Raw genomic sequence first — 17682 nt, 5'->3', positions numbered from 1 at the left:
CTTATATTATATCCAATTATATTGAGTTAATTTTATAATTATTAATATAAATTTTTTTATACAAATATCTAATTATATTTTAATATATAAAAAATATTATTTTTAAATAATAAATATAAAAATTAATTATTTTTATTTATACAAAAATTTACTACCTAATTAAATAATAAATATTAAATTTATTACTAACAAACAAATAAATTTCTTTCACAAGAGAATAAATTCAAAAAATCAATAAGATTCTTATTAAAAAAAATAACTAAAAGACTTATCACTTCCATTTTTTTTCTTTTCTTGTCTATCGAAGATCTAGTCTCTGTAGTTAACAAGGACTTCTTCCCAGAATTTTTATAGATTTTTTATTTAAATTAAATAAATATAAAATTTACGAAAATACATAAAATACAGTGTAATTACATAAATATACAATTGCTCACATATCGGTTATTGAGAAATTTCAAAAATTAAACACATCTTGGATATTGAGATCCCCAATCTGTGTCAAAAGAGTTAAATGGGTACTAAGTACCCAAGATACATGCAAAAATAGAATATGAGTTCAGTACTCGAGATATGCACAATGCGCGAATTGGTGACTCAGTATCCGAGATGTGTTCATAATTGAATTTGTGTTCATTTCAATTGTTTTTACTATTTTCATACTTTATAACAATTTAAGTTGGAGTTCCTGAAGTACACATAGCCCCTGATAATATGAACGCGACGGAAACATCAACAGACTAAATGACACTTGACACATAGCTGGTGCTTTGGATTTTCATATTAGTATTTTTTTTCTCTTTTATTTTAAGTAAATAATTAGTTTAGTTGTTTAAACTTTATTAATTTAGTTAATGGTTTAGGCATTTTGATTTTGTTAGTTAGTTTAGTTAGTTTTTTTTTTCTCTTAGTATTTTTAATTTGATAATCTTTGTATTCCTTATAATAGAGATTTTTGGTATTCTTTTTTTGTATTTTTATAGTTATACTGTTAGAACTTGTTTATATCCTAATCCACAATAAAGCCAGGCCCATTAAGGATAAATGCCCATTAAGGGTGGCCTCCTCTACTTACTCAACCTCCTAAGAGGTCAGACACGATAAAAAGATCTAGTTTTATTTATCCAAATAAGTAAATTGCCTCCCCAAATCTCTCCTACTATCTCTATCTCCACTAAAAGATGGAATCTAACAAACTCCCAAGATAAAGGGAACAGTTATCTACCAATAAAGGTGAAACTACCCAAAAGGTGGTTATTGACTCTACTATAAATACACTGACACCCCTCAGGTATATTCACATTCTAACCTACTAAAAATCTACCTAAAACTCTTGCTAATATAAGCATCGGAGTTATTTGGAGGATAGCACCTCAGCACAAGAACAAGTCGAATGCTGCCTCACAAGGAGTCTGGACCTCACGTTCAAGACCAAATCACCATTTTAGGTAACTCTTGGAACATTGACACCATTTTCAGGGAAGAACTACGCCATGGTAGAAGAAGCCAAAATCGGGAAGAACTACGGGAAGAACTACGCCCCCAACCTGGAAGAAAGGTAGAAGAAGTCCAAATCAGAGATCATCCCGAAAAAATAACTAATATAGGGACTAACCTAGAAGGAGGACTGAAAGCACAACTCGTTGACCTCCTACGATGAAACTCTGATCTCTTCGCTCGGAAAGCCTCCGACATGCCTGGTATAGATCCCGACTTGATGTCTCATAAGCTCGCGATCTACCCTGGTTCTAGACCTATTCAGTAAAAACATCAAAAACTTGGACCCGAAAGGATACAAGGTGGAAGAATAAATGCAAGCGTTATTGGAAGCCGGCTTCATAAGAGAAGCCAAGTATCCATTATGCTGGCTAACGTGGTTCTGGTAAAGAAGCAAAATTGAAAATGGAGGGTGCATGTCGACTACACCGACATCAACGAGGCTTGTCCCAAGGAACTATACCCTCTCCCAAACATCGATGCTTTGGTCAACTTGGCCTCAGGTTATCGGTACCTATCCTTTATGGACGCATACTTAGGATATAACCAAATCCTAATGTATAAGTCGGACTAAGAAAAGACCAATTTCATCACTCCCAAAGCTAACTATTGTTATGTAATAATTCCTTTTGGATTAAAGAATGTCGAAGCCACATATCAACGACTGATGAACAAGGTGTTTTTCTCCCACTTAGGAAAACTCATCGAAGTATATGTGGACGACATACTCGTCAAAACTAAAGACAACTTAGATCTCTCCGAGGTATTTTCCACGATAAGAAAGCATGAGATGAGACTAAACCCCTCAAAATACACCTTCACGATGGAGGCTGGGAAGTTCTTAGGATTCATGCTAACTCAAAGAGGTATAGAGGCAAACTCAGATAAGTGTAGAGCCACACTAGAGATGAAGAGCACAACTTGTTCCAAAGAAGTCCAACAACTAAATGGAAGGTTGGTAGCACTATCCAGATTCTTGGCAGGATCAGTGTTGAAGTCCCTACCATTATATTTGATCTTAAGAAAGGAGAATCAATTTGAGTGGACCCCGAAATGCGAACAAGCCTTTCAAGGCTTCAAAGTATTTCTGGGTCAACCCTTCATACTCACCCAACCTATTTAATTACTTTGTCAGCAAAGCCTTACAAGGAGCAGAGTTAAACTACCAAAAGATAAAAAAGTTCACGTATGCTCTTATCCTTACCTCTTGAAAACTCCGACTTTATTTCCAGGCTCACACTATAAAGGTTCATACTAATCAACCAAGGAAGAACATTCTACAAAAGACGGACCTAGCAGGAAGGATGCTACAATGGGCTGTAGAACTGTCTTAGTTTGATTTGAAATATGAATTTCGGACAGTAATCAAATCTCAGTACCTCGCTGACTTCGTGGCCGGATACACCGAAAGTCATAGAAGCCCGACAACTTAGAGCACATAGACGAATCATCCAATACAGTTGGCAGTAGAGCGGGTGTCATCCTAGAAAGTGAGCAAGGAACTCGGATAGAACTTTCGTTAAGGTTTGAGTTTCCTGCTTCTAATAACCAAGCAGAATATGAAGCCTTGTTTGCTGGCTTGAAGCTGGCTAAAGAAATAGGGGCACAAAGGTTGATAATGTTTAGTGACTCCTAAGTGATAACCTCACAAATTAATGGCACTTATCAAGGCAAATATCCCAACATGAAAAAGTATCTAGACAAAGCACGGGAATAACTAGCACAGTTCTCGAAAAAGAGAGGTGGTGCACGAAATTGTGATGTCCAGGCTCGAACAATCCCTGGCAACGTGAGTAACTTGGTGCTCTGATCTCAATACATAATTGTCACAACTTCGATACAACTAACCAGCAAGTGCACTGGGTCGTCCAAGTAATACCTTACGTGAGTAAGGGTCGAATCCCACGGAGATTGTTGGGACGGAAGTGTTTGTCAGGCACGCGTTCATAAGGGAGAAGGATGATGAGCATCACACATAATCATCACCTTCATCACGTTCTTGGGTGCGAATGGATATCTTAGAAGCAAAATAAGATGAATTGAATAGAAAACAGTAGTACTTTGCATTAATATTTGAGGAACAGCAGAGCTCCACACCTTAATCTATGGAGTGTAGAAACTCTACCGTTGAAAATACATAAGTGAAAGGTCCAGGCATGGCCAAGATGGCCAGCCCCCTATTGTGATCTAAGATAGCATACAACTAATCAAAGATACCTAATACAATAGTAAAAGGTCCTATTTATAATAAACTAGTCACTAGGGTTTACATGAGTAAGTAATTGATGCATAAATCCACTTCCGGGGCCCACTTGGTGTGTGGTTGGGCTGAGCTTAAGTGTTGCACGTGTAGAGGCCATTTGTGGAGTTGAACACCAGTATTTGTGCCAGTTTGGGCGTTCAACTCTGGTTTTGGCTCCTTTTCTGGCGCTGGACGCCAGATTTGGGCAGAGAGCTGGCGTTGAACGCCAGTTTACGTCATCTATTCTTGGCCAAAGTATGGACTATTATATATTGCTGGAAAGCCCTGGATGTCTACTTTTAAGAGAGGTGATGGATTCATAGGACATTCATAACTTTAAGACAAAGTTACTAACTACTAATGATCATGTAATGAAGACACAAACATAGATAAGCACATAACATAGAAAACGAAAAATAGAGAAAGTAAGAACAAGGAATGAATCCACCTTAGTGATGTCCTTGAGCTCTTCTATGTCTCTTCCTTGTCTTTGCTGCTCCTCCTTCATTGCTTTTAGATCTTCTCTGATTTCATGAAGGATGATGGAGTGCTCTTGATGTTCCACCCTTAGTTGCTTCCAATAATTGTGTGGAAGAAAATGTATCCCCTGAGGTATCTCAGGGATCTCTTGATTTGTAGTCAAATGTTCTACCACTGAGCTATAGACCCTTGATGGAAGCTTTTGTCTTTCCTTTCCTCTTTCTAGAGGCCTCTCTGGCCTTAGGTGCCATCAATGGTTATGGAGAAAAACAAAAAAGCTATACTTTTTACCACACCAAACTTAGAATGTTGCTCGCCCTCGAGCAAAAGAAGAAAGAATAGAAGAAGAAGAAGAAGATATGGAGGAGATGGATGGATGTGTGTATTCAGCCATATGGGTGGGATTGGGTGGGAGAGAGATGTTGAATTTTGAAGGTAGTGGTTGTATGGATGTGAGTGGTAAATGGAAAACAGAAGGGATGATCATGAATGGGAAGAGAGATGATGAGGTAGGTGGGGATCCTGTGGGGTCCACAGATCCTGGGATGATCCTGTGGGGTCCACTGATCCTGGGATGATCCTGTGGGGTCCACAGATCCTGAGGTGTCAAGGCATTTACATCCCTGCACCAAATTAGGCATGTAAAATGCCTTTGCACACAACTCTGGGCGTTCAGTGCCAGGTTGGTGCCCATTTTGGGTGTTCAACGCCCATTTGCTGCCATTTCTGGCGTTGAACGCCAGAACCATGCTCTGTTCTGGCGTTCGAACGCCAGGCAGATGCTCCTCCAGGGTGTGATTTTTCTTCTGCTGTTTTTAATTCCGTTTTCAATTTTTATATTTATTTTGTGACTCCACATGATCATGAACCTAAGAAAATATGAAAAACAATAAAAATAAGAATTAGATAAACATTGGGTTGCCTCCCAACAAGCACTTCTTTAATGTCAATAGCTTGACAGTGGGCTCTCATGGAGCCTCACAGATGTGGATCATATTGACTTGCTGAGTCAATATTTTATTCTTAGCCAATATGGCATTCAGAGTATCAACCTCAAGAACTCCCTTCTTCATAGGCGTCCCATTATTCACAAGATTCCTTTCAGAAGTGTACATGAACTGGTTATTAGCAACCATGTCAATGAGTTCTTGAGCTTCTGCAGACGTTTTCTTTAGGTGAATAGATCCACCTGCAGAAGTGTCCAGTGACATTTTTGATAGCTCAGATAAACCATCATAGAATATATCCAGGATGGTCCATTCTGAAAGCATGTCAGAAGGACACTTTTTGGTCAACTGTTTGTATCTTTCCCAAGCTTCATAGAGGGATTCACCTTCTTTCTGTCTGAAGGTTTGAACATCAGCTCTAAGCTTGTTNGAAGATGAATTCAATAGAAAACAGTAGTACTTTGCATTAATCTTTGAGGAACAGCAGAGCTCCACACCTTAATCTATGGAGTGTAGAAACTCTACCGTTGAAAATACATAAGTGAAAGGTCCAGGCATGGCCGAGATGGCCAGCCCCCTATTGTGATCTAAGATAGCATACAACTGATCAAAGATACCTAATACAATAGTAAAAGGTCCTATTTATAATAAACTAGTCACTAGGGTTTACATGAGTAAGTAATTGATGCATAAATCCACTTCCGGGGCCCACTTGGTGTGTGGTTGGGCTGAGCTTAAGTGTTGCACGTGCAGAGGCCATTTGTGAAGTTGAACGCCAGTATTTGTGCCAGTTTGGGCGTTCAACTCTGGTTTTGGCTCCTTTTCTGACGCTGGATGCCAGATTTGGGCAGAGAGCTGGCGTTGAACGCCAGTTTACGTCGTCTATTCTTGGCCAAAGTATGGACTATTATATATTGTTGGAAAGACCTGGATGTCTACTTTCCAACGTAATTGGAAGCGCACCATTTTGAGTTCTGTAGCTCCAGAAAATCCACTTTGAGTGCAGGGAGGTCAGAATCCAACAGCATCAGCAGTCCTTCTTCAACCTTTGAATCTGATTTCTGCTCAAGTCCCTCAATTTCAGCCAGAAAATACCTGAAATTATAGAAAAACACACAAACTCATAGTAAAGTCCAGAAATGTGAATTTAGCATAAAAACTAATGAAAACATCCCTAAAAGTAACTAGATCCTACTAAAAACATACTAAAAACAATGCCAAAAAGCGTATAAATTATCCGCTCATCAAGAGGTCCGACACATAACTCGAAAATCAAATGCCCGAGCAGATGCTCTCTCCAAATTAGCCAGCACCAAGCCAGGGGGCAATAATAGAAGCTTCATCCAGGAAACTTTTCACACACCATCAGTATCAAGGGGAGAGGACAACTCATATATAATGGTTATATCCAACCAAAATTTAGGATAGATGACCCCTATTAATCAATTACCTTAAATTTGATATTATTCTTGAAGACAAAAAATGAGGCTCAAAGACTCATAAGGGGAGCTTAAAATTATACCTTGGTTCACAATGTTCTATACAAAAGAGGGATATCAACACATCTCCTAAAGTATGTCCTGACCTCTAATACGAAGGAGGTCCTAGAGGAAGTACATAAATAGCATATGTGGGAACCACTTGGGAGTCTGGTCACTAGCCAAGAAGGTATCTGGGTAGACTTCTTTTGGCCGACCTTACAAAGAGAAGTGGCTGAGTTCATTAAAAAATGTCAGCCTTACCAAAAGCATACCAACTTCCATGTTGCGCCTCTCGAAGAGCTTATCAACGTCACCTCACTATGGCCATTTGTAAAGTTAGGACTCGATCTCTTTGGACCATTTTCTCAAGATCCAGGGGAAGTAAAATACCTCATAGTCGGGATCAACTATTTTACTAAGTGGATCAAGATGGAACCATTAGCAACCATCACGAGCCAAAGAAGTCAAAAGTTTCTCTACAAGAACATTGTCACAAGGTCTGGAGTTTCCCACTCCATCACCACGAATAATGGAACTCAATTTATCGACTTGACCTTCAGGAATTTGGTGCCCGACCTCAAGATAAAGCACAAATTCACGTCGTTAGAACACCCTCAGGCTAATGGACAAGCCAAATCTGCAAACAAAGTCATACTAGCCGGGTTTAAACGCCGACTACAAGACGCAAAAGGATCATAGGTAGACGAGCTTCCTCAAGTTTTATAGGAATATCGGGCAACTCCTCATTCCACAACAGGGGAGTCAAATTTTCGACTTGCTTACGGAATGGTAGCCATAATTCTTATAGAAATCACTGAAGAATCACCAAAGGTTATATTCTACAATGAAGAGGTCAATACCCAAGCAGGAAAGCACAAAAGGAAGAGCCTAACCTCCTCCCAGAAGTCTGAGAATAAGCTCGAATCAAAGAGGAAGTAGGAAGAGGACGGACCACAACACTGTCTGAGGTGGAAAGAGGTGGAATTAGCCGAGACAGCGGGACGGGTATAATCTTTCGCGAAGCTGACACGCCCGAGTCTAACTTTGAGGGAGAAGACCAGGCAAAAGTGTCACAAGCTTTCTTTAGTTGAATGCCCCGAGCCACAACATTTTTTCTAGTGGCACGAAGTGTCTTCTTAGCAGCATATTTAGGAGTCATTCTTTCTGTAACACCAAAGTAAAAACACATTGGTCATCAATACAAACTTACAACAAAATTTCATAAGCAAAAGGTAAGAGAGCTACTTAGCTCAGACCGAAGTTGACTAGGATCCCCTAAAAAAATTTTAGTGTCCAAATAAGGAGCCCGACTCCAACACTCTTGAAACAAGCCCACTACACTCTTCTCAAACTCATCTAAATTATCTATATTATACTTGGCCATCACTGGTTTCTCCTCCCAATACAATGGAAAACAAGGTTCATTGTTCTCGCTATGGAAGAAAGGTCGGGCATTCTCGACAGTCCTGACTTTGAAAAAGTAATTTTTGAAATCATGAAAGGACTCGTAAAAAATAGAGAAGACTTTCCTCCCCTGGACATCCCGGAAAAAAATCCAACCTAATTTTTTAGAAGAACTAAAAAGTTTGGTCAGTACAAAGAGGTAGAAGAACACTTTCAGGGAAGGTTGAACATCCAGTTCCCGACAAAGGAGCTGGTATATTTTCAGAAATACCCACGAATTAGGGTGTAGTTAGGTAGGGGCAACATTAATCTCAAAGTCAAAAAAGGAAGCCTAACATCTAGTTTAGTGAAAAAGCAATCATAGGCGTAAAAGAAAGGGCGTTCCGACCTATCCAATGAGGGAAAACATACCCTCTCCTCGGAATCAACTACCAGTATTTCATAATTTCTCTCATCTTCCTGACTTTCACACAACCTATGATCCCTACAAAATGTCTCAACATACTTTCTATCAATAATAGAAACGGGAGTAAGAACAGAAGTATCTACCCAGGTCAGATGAGAAGGGACTTTGGTATACATGTTGTGAATAATAAAGTGAGACATAAAAGCTATACCTACTAGTACAACAAAATAAAGAAGTTATCATAAAGAAGTCGGATACCAAACAAAGGAAAACGGATTTTCGAAAAACAGTGTGCAAAAAATAATTTCGAAAGATTTTTACAAACAAATACAAGAATTAGAAATTAAGTCACTTTTAAACTAGCAAAAGCAACACCATTTGGGAAAAACGCAATTATAGTTCATAGCAACAACCAGCGGCTGTAAACCTCGAGTGATTAGTGAATAATTAGTTAATAAGTTAATTATTAATCAAGAAAATTAGAAAATAGAATTTTGTAGTTTAGTATGATAGAGCTAATTAAAACGAAAATTTTGACACTAATTTTAAAGAATTTAGCCCAAGATTGAGCCAAACCGGGCGAACTAGACCCGTATTGGGCCCAAGGCCCAACCCAACACATAAAAGTCAATGAGCTTCAGCTCATTTACTCTCGATGCAAGCCAAGCACGCTGCAAGGGCAGCAAAAGGGAAGAACACCTTCCAAAATCCACAAAACCCTCACTTGATAATTAAATCCACATAACTTTTGATCCGGAACTCCGATTGACGAGCCGTCAGTAGCCATGCGTTCATCTCGAAATTCTCTACAAAGCCCACAAGATTATTTGAAAGGTAAGTCACGTTTTATCACCAGTCTTCCAGCCTTTTAATTTCGAATTTATTGGGTAAAGATGTTGAGATTTTGTGTAATTCTGGTGTTTATGTTCAAATTAACTTGCAAGGATTGATGGGCTTGGTCCGTTGGATCCATGGGTATGATAAAAATTCGTAACCCTAGTGGAATTCATTGAGTACATGTGTTTGGGTTTTGAGTTTGTATGTGTGGATGTTAATGTGTATTAGGTAATGTATATGTAAGTGGTTTGGAGCTTAATTGAGGTCTTGGAAAGCTTGGAGTGAATTTTGGTGCTGGAAAATCCATTTGGGAGGTGTTGAGCCTGGAAGATTGAGGGAAAAGTGAATTGGGAGTGTTCCGGGTTTTATCGAGAAATCGGCCAAGGTATGGTTTAGGCTTCATGTATTTAATGTATAATATTTTGTGAAAACTTAGGTTAGTTGACTATAAGATAGGAATGATTGTATGTGTATGTTAAATTGTTTAGTGCCTTGAGAACAATTGTGAATTTATTTGGGAGTTGATTGTTGTTTGATAGTGGAGATGAAGGTTGGAATGATTAAGGGTGTTGAATGTTTAGTAATTGTGACTTGGATTGATGATATATGTTGAGCATGTGTTGATAACTATGAACCAAGTTGAGTATGGGTTTGTTGTTTAATATTGAGAATGGAAATTTGGATGTTAAATGATAATTTAATGTTGATTGATAAATTGATAATAATGAATATGTATAGATGATGGATGGTTGGTGGTCTTCTTGATATGATTATGAAGTTATGCATGAGAATTGTTTAGAATTGAGGTGCGATGGATGATGGAAGGGTGTAGAGCTGTGTTGTTGTGATATTTCAAGTGTTGGAACTAATTTTAAATGTAAGAGGATTGATATTGAATGGTGAATTAATGAAAATAAAGGTTTGAAGGTTTTTGTGTAAACTTAATTTTTGGTCGAAGTTCAGTGAGTCATAACTTGGCTTCCAAACTCCCAAATTATTTCAAACTTCTTTCATATGCAAATTGGGTCCGTGGAGTTTATGCCGTTTGAAGAACGGATAAAAAATGTTTTTAGACGAAAAAGTTATGTGCGTCGAAAGTTTGAAGTGCAAAATTGAAAATTCTGCAGCATTCAGCATTTTTGCTATTCTGCATAACTCGCGTACACGACTGCACGTGACGCAACCAACCTATTAGGATTGGGTATCTCACGTAGGTGAGCAGGGTGCTTGCGTACGCGGGCATAGAAAATTGTACTCCCACGCGCACGCATGATGTTTCAAAAATGCACTCCCAGGCGTACGCGTGGCCCCTGTTTCAGCAAAAATGGATTTTGTATTTTAAAGCTCAAATTCGAACCTCTAAACTTCTATGTTCATTCCTTTAGCCCTAGATTTATTAGTAAACCTAGTAATAGGAGGAAGTTAGGAAATTGTGGTAACTTGGAGAGGAAGAAATATTTTTAAAAAGGTAATAAGTAGTTAGAGAGGATGGTACTTGATTAATAAGGATGATGAAAACTGCATATAAGGCAATTAAGAGAGAGTAAAGTAACATTGAGAAAGATGTGATGAGCTATGGATTATTATTGAGAATGAGAAATGATTGAATATATTGAGCTTGGGGTGTTGTCTTCCTCATATCAGTTTGGGGTGTTGTCTCCCCATGTCAGCCGAGAATTTTTTCCGTGAATATTATTGAGCTTGGGGTGTTGTCTCCCCCATGTCAGCTTGGGGTGTTGTCTCCCCATGTCAGCTTGGGATTTGTCCCATGATAATATTGAGTTTGGGGTATTGTTTTCCCCTTGTCAGCTTGGGATCCTGTCCATGGTTATCATTGAGCTTAGGGTGTTGATTCTCCCATGTCAGCTTGGAATTTTTTCCATGGTTAATTTCCACAATTAGTTACCAGGACATGTCGGGCTGGCTACGTAACCGACAGTTGATATCAACAGCCATAGGACAGGCATACATCATGTGCATATTGTATGATTTGGTTGCTTGTGAACTATGTGGGTTTGCCTACGTGATTATAATATGTTATTTGTTATAGTTGCTATCTGTATTACTTGTGAACCACTTGTATTTGCCTTGTTTTGCTTGTTTGTCTGTGCAACTCATAGGAGACGGAGGAATGAAGAAAAGGTGGAAAAGATTAGTGTGCAGGTTAAGTTGGTTAGGTTGAGAACCTTTAGACGACCACCCTAATTCATGGTTTCTGTTTTTAGTTTCTTAAGTTTTATATCTGAGTGTCGGCGTTCTAGGATTGCCTCTGGCATTCCCAAGACCTTATATCTTATATGTGTGGCACCTTTACCATACTGAGAACCTCTGACTCTCACTCCATACTGTATTATTATTTTTCAGATGCAGGTCGAGAGGCTCATCTGTAGGTGTCTGGACATCTGTAGAGCGGTTTTCTGGGTTTTATTTTGATGTATAGTTATGTTTATATATGTACTTAACTCTCTGAATTGCTACTTTATTTTGTACCTCTTAGAGGTTTAAGGAGAATTAGGGTTTATCTTTGTATTTTAGTTTTTGGGATACGTATATATGTATGTAAATATTTCTCTGGCCAGCCTTAGCTTCGCAGGCTGAGTTAGGAACTTGTTATTTTGTATTCTTGACTCTCTACTCTTACTTTCTATATATTTAGGTTTATGAACCTTAGTTTTCTTCGTACGCAAGTCTTTCGTTTACCTGAGTATTACGACTTTTGTTTTAAACTTTTCTTCACAGGCTCTTCGATATGAATTCCTTTCAGCTATTATTATTATTATTATTATTATTATTATTATTATTATTATTATTATTATTATTATTATTATTATTATTATTATTATTATTATTATTATACATTTTTACTTTTAGAGGTCGTAATTCCTTGCCACCTCAACTTTATGACTTAAGCATTAGACTCCGTGTGGTAGGGTGTTACAGCGACAGTTTTAAAGAAATTTCAAGACACAACAAGCATCGACAATAAAAAAGGGAAAGCAAAAGTCTCCGTCAACATTTTAAAATCATTACTCAAGATATCATTCAAAACAAAGAAATACAAGTGCCACCCAGAAACATTGAAAATGAAAAACAATGAAAATAGGCGAGAGCACCAACCATGATAAAACGCAGAGATAAAGGGGCATGTCAAACAGCAAAAAACTCAAATGCTCCTCTCCGAAAAGCAAAATGAGATCTTCATAGGATCCAAGATGAAAAAATCTTATACCAGAAAGACGTAAGAACAAAAGAAGAAGAGTAAAGGGTACGAAGCAAAGAGAGTGATTTCAAAAATAGAAAAGAAAGAAGAAGAAAGGCGCGGAGGTTTTATAAGAAACAAGGGGCAAAAAAGAAATATCGCACCCCTATTTAAAGCCACGCGCGAATTCCCAAGAAACTTCCACATAACATTTGCCACGACATTAAAGTAGCAACATTTCAAAAATTTGACACACGTCGAGTACCCGACCTCATGAAGGCGGCGTACCCGACACAGGAAACAGTAACCACAGATACTTGAACCAGACCTCATAAAAGCTCAAATTTAAGCAGGGGCACTATTCATACCCTATCCAAAAATAAAGTCAGGCCCATTAAGGATAAAGGCCCATCAAGGGTGACCTCTTCCACTTACACGACCTCCTAAGAGGTCGGACACGATAAGAAGGTCCTGTTTTACTTATCCAAATAAGTAAACTGCCTTCCCAAATCTCTCCTACTATCTCTATCTCCACTAAAAGATGGATTCTAACAAACTCTCAAGATAAAGGGAATGGTTATCCACTAACAAAGGTGGAACTACCCAAAAGGTGATTATCGACTCTACTATTGTAACACCTTACCATACTTAATCTTATGCTTAAGTCATAAGACTGAGATAGTAAGGTATTACGACCTCTAAAAATAAAAAAATATATATAATAATAGAGAAAGGGATACTTAACAAGGAGCCTTGAAAAACGAGTAAAACAAAGTCGCAAAATTTAAAAGCGCAACCCTCAGAAAACGTGGTTACTTGCGTTAAAAGAAAACTAAAGTTCATTAACATCTATGTACAGATGATACGAGTAGAGGGCCAAGAACACAGCATAACTAGCTCCTGACTCAGCCTGCGAAGTCAAGGCTGGCCGGAGAATATATATATATAGTAACAACCCAAAAGAGCATGTTCAAAACCCTATTTCTCCATCAAACCTCTAAGAGGTACATAAACAAAGTATTCTTACATACAAGAGGAGAAACTATACATATATATACATCAAGATAATAAAAGGAGACCCCAAAATAAACCACTTCGCCGCAAAACCTTCAAACGCCTAACGAGGAGCCGCTCGACCTGCATCTGAAAACAACAACACACCCGGTTCTCAGCATGGTAAAGGTGCCACGCGTATAATAAATAAGGTCCTGGAAATGCCAGAGGCAATCCTAGAACTCCGTCATACGATTATAAAACTTAGTTTCTAAGCAAAACCATCATTAGGGGTAGGTGACCTAAGCTATTCTTATACTTACTCAAATTCAAACCTAACATAACCACCAACCTTTTTCACCCTTCCTCCGTTCCTTCGTCATCCATAAATCATGCAGAGACAAGCAACCAAACAAGTTCATGCACAAGTAAAAAGCAGATAGTGCAAATAGCAAGTATAGCAAGTAGAAGAATATATATTTTTAATTAGGCAATCTCAAATAATGCATAGCAGTCAAAGCAAACAAATGCACATGATGCATGCCTGTCCTATGGATGATGATATCATCTGTCGGTTATATAGCCAACCTGACATGTCCTGGTAGCTAACCATGGACTGAAACACCCATGCAGAGCAAGTGGGTTTGAGCTACAACCCCCTTACTACTACCCGCTTAACCCAGAGCCAGTGGAATAACCACTACTGCGGCTACTACCCAGGCGGGTGTTTAAAAGCTCAACTTGGAGCAAGTGGAAGATCCACTACTGCTGCTACTACCCAGGCATCACAAACATACATTTATTTAAGTCAAGCATGATCATTATCAATTCTCAAACATTAACTTGGAGCAAGCGGGACGAACCACCATCCTTACTACTACCCAGGTATCTCAAACATACATTCATTCCCAAATCTCATCATTATCATCGTCATTTCCTTACATTAGTTCTTTATAGTCATAGCTTAGCCTAATCTCATACATACTTCTCATATCATTACAATTTGTACCTAATTCTTCATTTTAAGATTATTACTTCACTCTCAAATTATCACTCTTTTCCTAACTTTAACTAATTACTAAGCTCACTAGAAAAATCTAGGGTTAACAGGGCAGAAATGGAGGTTTAGAAGTTCAAGATCATGTTTAGAACGTAAAAACACAGGTGCTGAAAAACAGGATGTGTGCGTATGCACATATGTGTGCGTGCGCACACTCAAAAGAAAGCAGAACGTGTGCGTGCGCACACATCACTAAGTGTGCATGCGCCTCACCTGTGCTAGCGCCACCAACAGAAGGCCTATCCTGGCGTGTGCGTGCGTACAAGGGCGTGCGTACGCACACTTTATGAAAAATACCAGGTGTGGGTGCGCACAAGGTCGTGCGTACGCACAGGAAAATTTTTGCCTCTATTGGGTGCATGCGCACAGCTGCGTGCGTGGGCACACCTCAGAAAATCTGGTTCTGCTGCAACATTTAAAAATTCAGTTTTTTGCACCCAATTTTCGGCATCCATAACTTCCTCTACAGAATTTAGTTTTTCGCAAACCTTATATCATTTTCAAGCTTTTAAAACCTTCTTTAATTTAAGACAAACCTCACCTTCATCCAAAATCTGTAGGGCAAGTTATGGGCTACCAAAGTTCATCAAAATTCACATTTTACCAAAATATACTAAACCCCATTTTTACCAAAACTCATATTCATGCCCAACATACCAAAATCATCAACACAACTTACTCTTCACCATAACACAACCATTCTTGCAACCCTTGCATGTCCTTAACTCAACAACACCTCATTTCAATCCAACTTTACAAATTTTACTCATAAACTCACAAACTAACATTTTATCTCATATCCACCTATTATCATCATCATAGAATACTTCAACCACCACCACAACATTAATAAAGATAACCATACCAACAAATCCACATAAACACCACTCAATCTCAACCATATCATCACATTGCCATAATCATAAATCCTTCATCCATCATCATTATACTAACATACATATATATTTTCATTCAACCCACATTATCGATTACTCAATCCATGCCCACATCAACTCATCCATCAATACCATAAAAACTAATCATTTAACACAATTAATCATTTCAACTTATCCTATAGTTCCCTAGCCTAAGTTTCCATAAAACCTTATATATTAAACGCGCGAAACCTAAACCATACCTTGGCCGATTTTCGCGTATAACCCGAGACACCTCCACAAAGCAAGCTTTCAAGCCTTCCTTGCCACAATTCAGCTTCTCAAGTTTCCAATTAAGCCTCTAGTATATTCAATTCTTACTCCATCTCACATATACTCATACACCTAACCCAATTGTCATAAATACACATACCCAATTTAATTTCCAACTAACTAAATCAAAGAATTAACTAGGGGTTAATGATCCTTACCGTACCCAAGTGCCAAATAAACAAGAGTGAGCATCTTTCTCAAGCTAATCGGGTCTTATAACATAAAAAGACCAAAATCTCAACACTCACATACATAATTTTTGAAAATCAATAGGGCAGAAAAACTGAATTTAGAGAGAAGCTTGCCAATAAAATTGATCCGATAGAAACGTAGAGCTCGACGCGCTGGATGCGTGGCTGCAAACGGTGCTCGGATGAAGAAGTTACGGTGGTTTGAATGAGGATGGAGGGTTTAGCTTCTCACCTTCTTCTCCCCTTGCTCTGGAACGAAAATGGGGAAATGAATGGAAATGTTATGAGCTGAAGCTCATAATTGGTGAGTGGGTAATGGACCTTGGGTCCATTTTGGGCCCGGTTTGTTCGATTCGACCCGTTCGGTCCAATTTTGAGCCAAATTCTTTGAAATTGGTGTCAAAATTCTCGTTTTGAAGAGCTCTCTCCTATTTTAATATTAGATTTATATTTTTAATTTTTCTTATTAAAATTTAATTTATTGACTAATTATTTACCGATTTTAGCGGAGTTTACAACTATAAATACACTGACACTCCTCAGGTATATTTATGTTCTAACCTACTAAAAACCTACTTAAAGCCCTTGCTAACTTAAGTATCAGAGTCTCTTGTAGGTACCACCCCCACCTGCTCACGTAGAACTCGAACGGCGGCACCTCGACACAAGAACAAGTTGGATGCTATCTTACAAGGAGTCTGGACTTCACGTTCAAGCCCAAGTCACCATTTCAAGTAACAATCGCAACAGTACTCATATCTTTAGTAAAAATATTATATATACATAAAAGTTTAGAAACTAAATTAATTATTTAATAAATTGTGTATAAATATTGTTTAACTCATTTTAAAGTCTAAATTATACTTCTAACTTAATTTTTTTTTTACTTTGGGTACTTATATAAATGACATTATTTTTATATAAATAACTCATTTTACATAAAAAGAATAACAAAAATCTCTACAATAAAGAGTGCAAAGATTACCAAATTAAAAACATTAAGAGAAAAAAAACTAACTAAACTAACTAACAAAATCAAAATACCTAAACTGTTAACTAAATTAATAAAGTCTAAACAACTAAACTAATTATTTACTTAAAATACAAAAAAAAAATTAATCTGAAAATCCAAAGCACCAGCTATGTGCCAAGTGTCATTTAGTTTGTTGATGTTTCTGTCGCGTTCATATTGTCGGGGCTGTGTGTACTTCAGGAACTCCAATTTAAATGGTTATAAAGTATGAAAATAGTAAAACAATTGAAATAAACACAAATTCAATTATGAGCACATTTCGGATACTGAGTCACCAATTCGCGCATTGTGCCTCGAGTACTGAGCTCATACTCTATTTTTGCATGTATCTCAGGTACTCAGTACCCATTTAACTCTTCTGACACATATTAATGTTTCAGTATTCGAAATGTGTTTAATTTTTGGAATCTCCTCAATAACGGAGATGTGACCAATTGTATATTTATGTAATTACATTGTACTTTATGTATTTTCGTAAATTTTATATTTATTTAATTTAAATAAAAAAATCCTCCTTTATTCTTTTAAATAAATAAATAAATATTTTATTTATCGAAATAGATAATTTGTAGCCTTTTTACCAATGCATCTTATATCCTATTTCGTTTACAGTGAAATGAATTATTACTATACGTAGTTTGTTTATACTGTAAACGAAATAAGTCACAAAACGACGTGGCCGTATCATATTTGTACACGTAGTG

This window comes from Arachis ipaensis, chromosome B10 (assembly GCF_000816755.2).
Source record: "Arachis ipaensis cultivar K30076 chromosome B10, Araip1.1, whole genome shotgun sequence".
NCBI lineage: Eukaryota > Viridiplantae > Streptophyta > Magnoliopsida > Fabales > Fabaceae > Arachis > Arachis ipaensis.
This window is presented reverse-complemented; position numbering follows the sequence as displayed.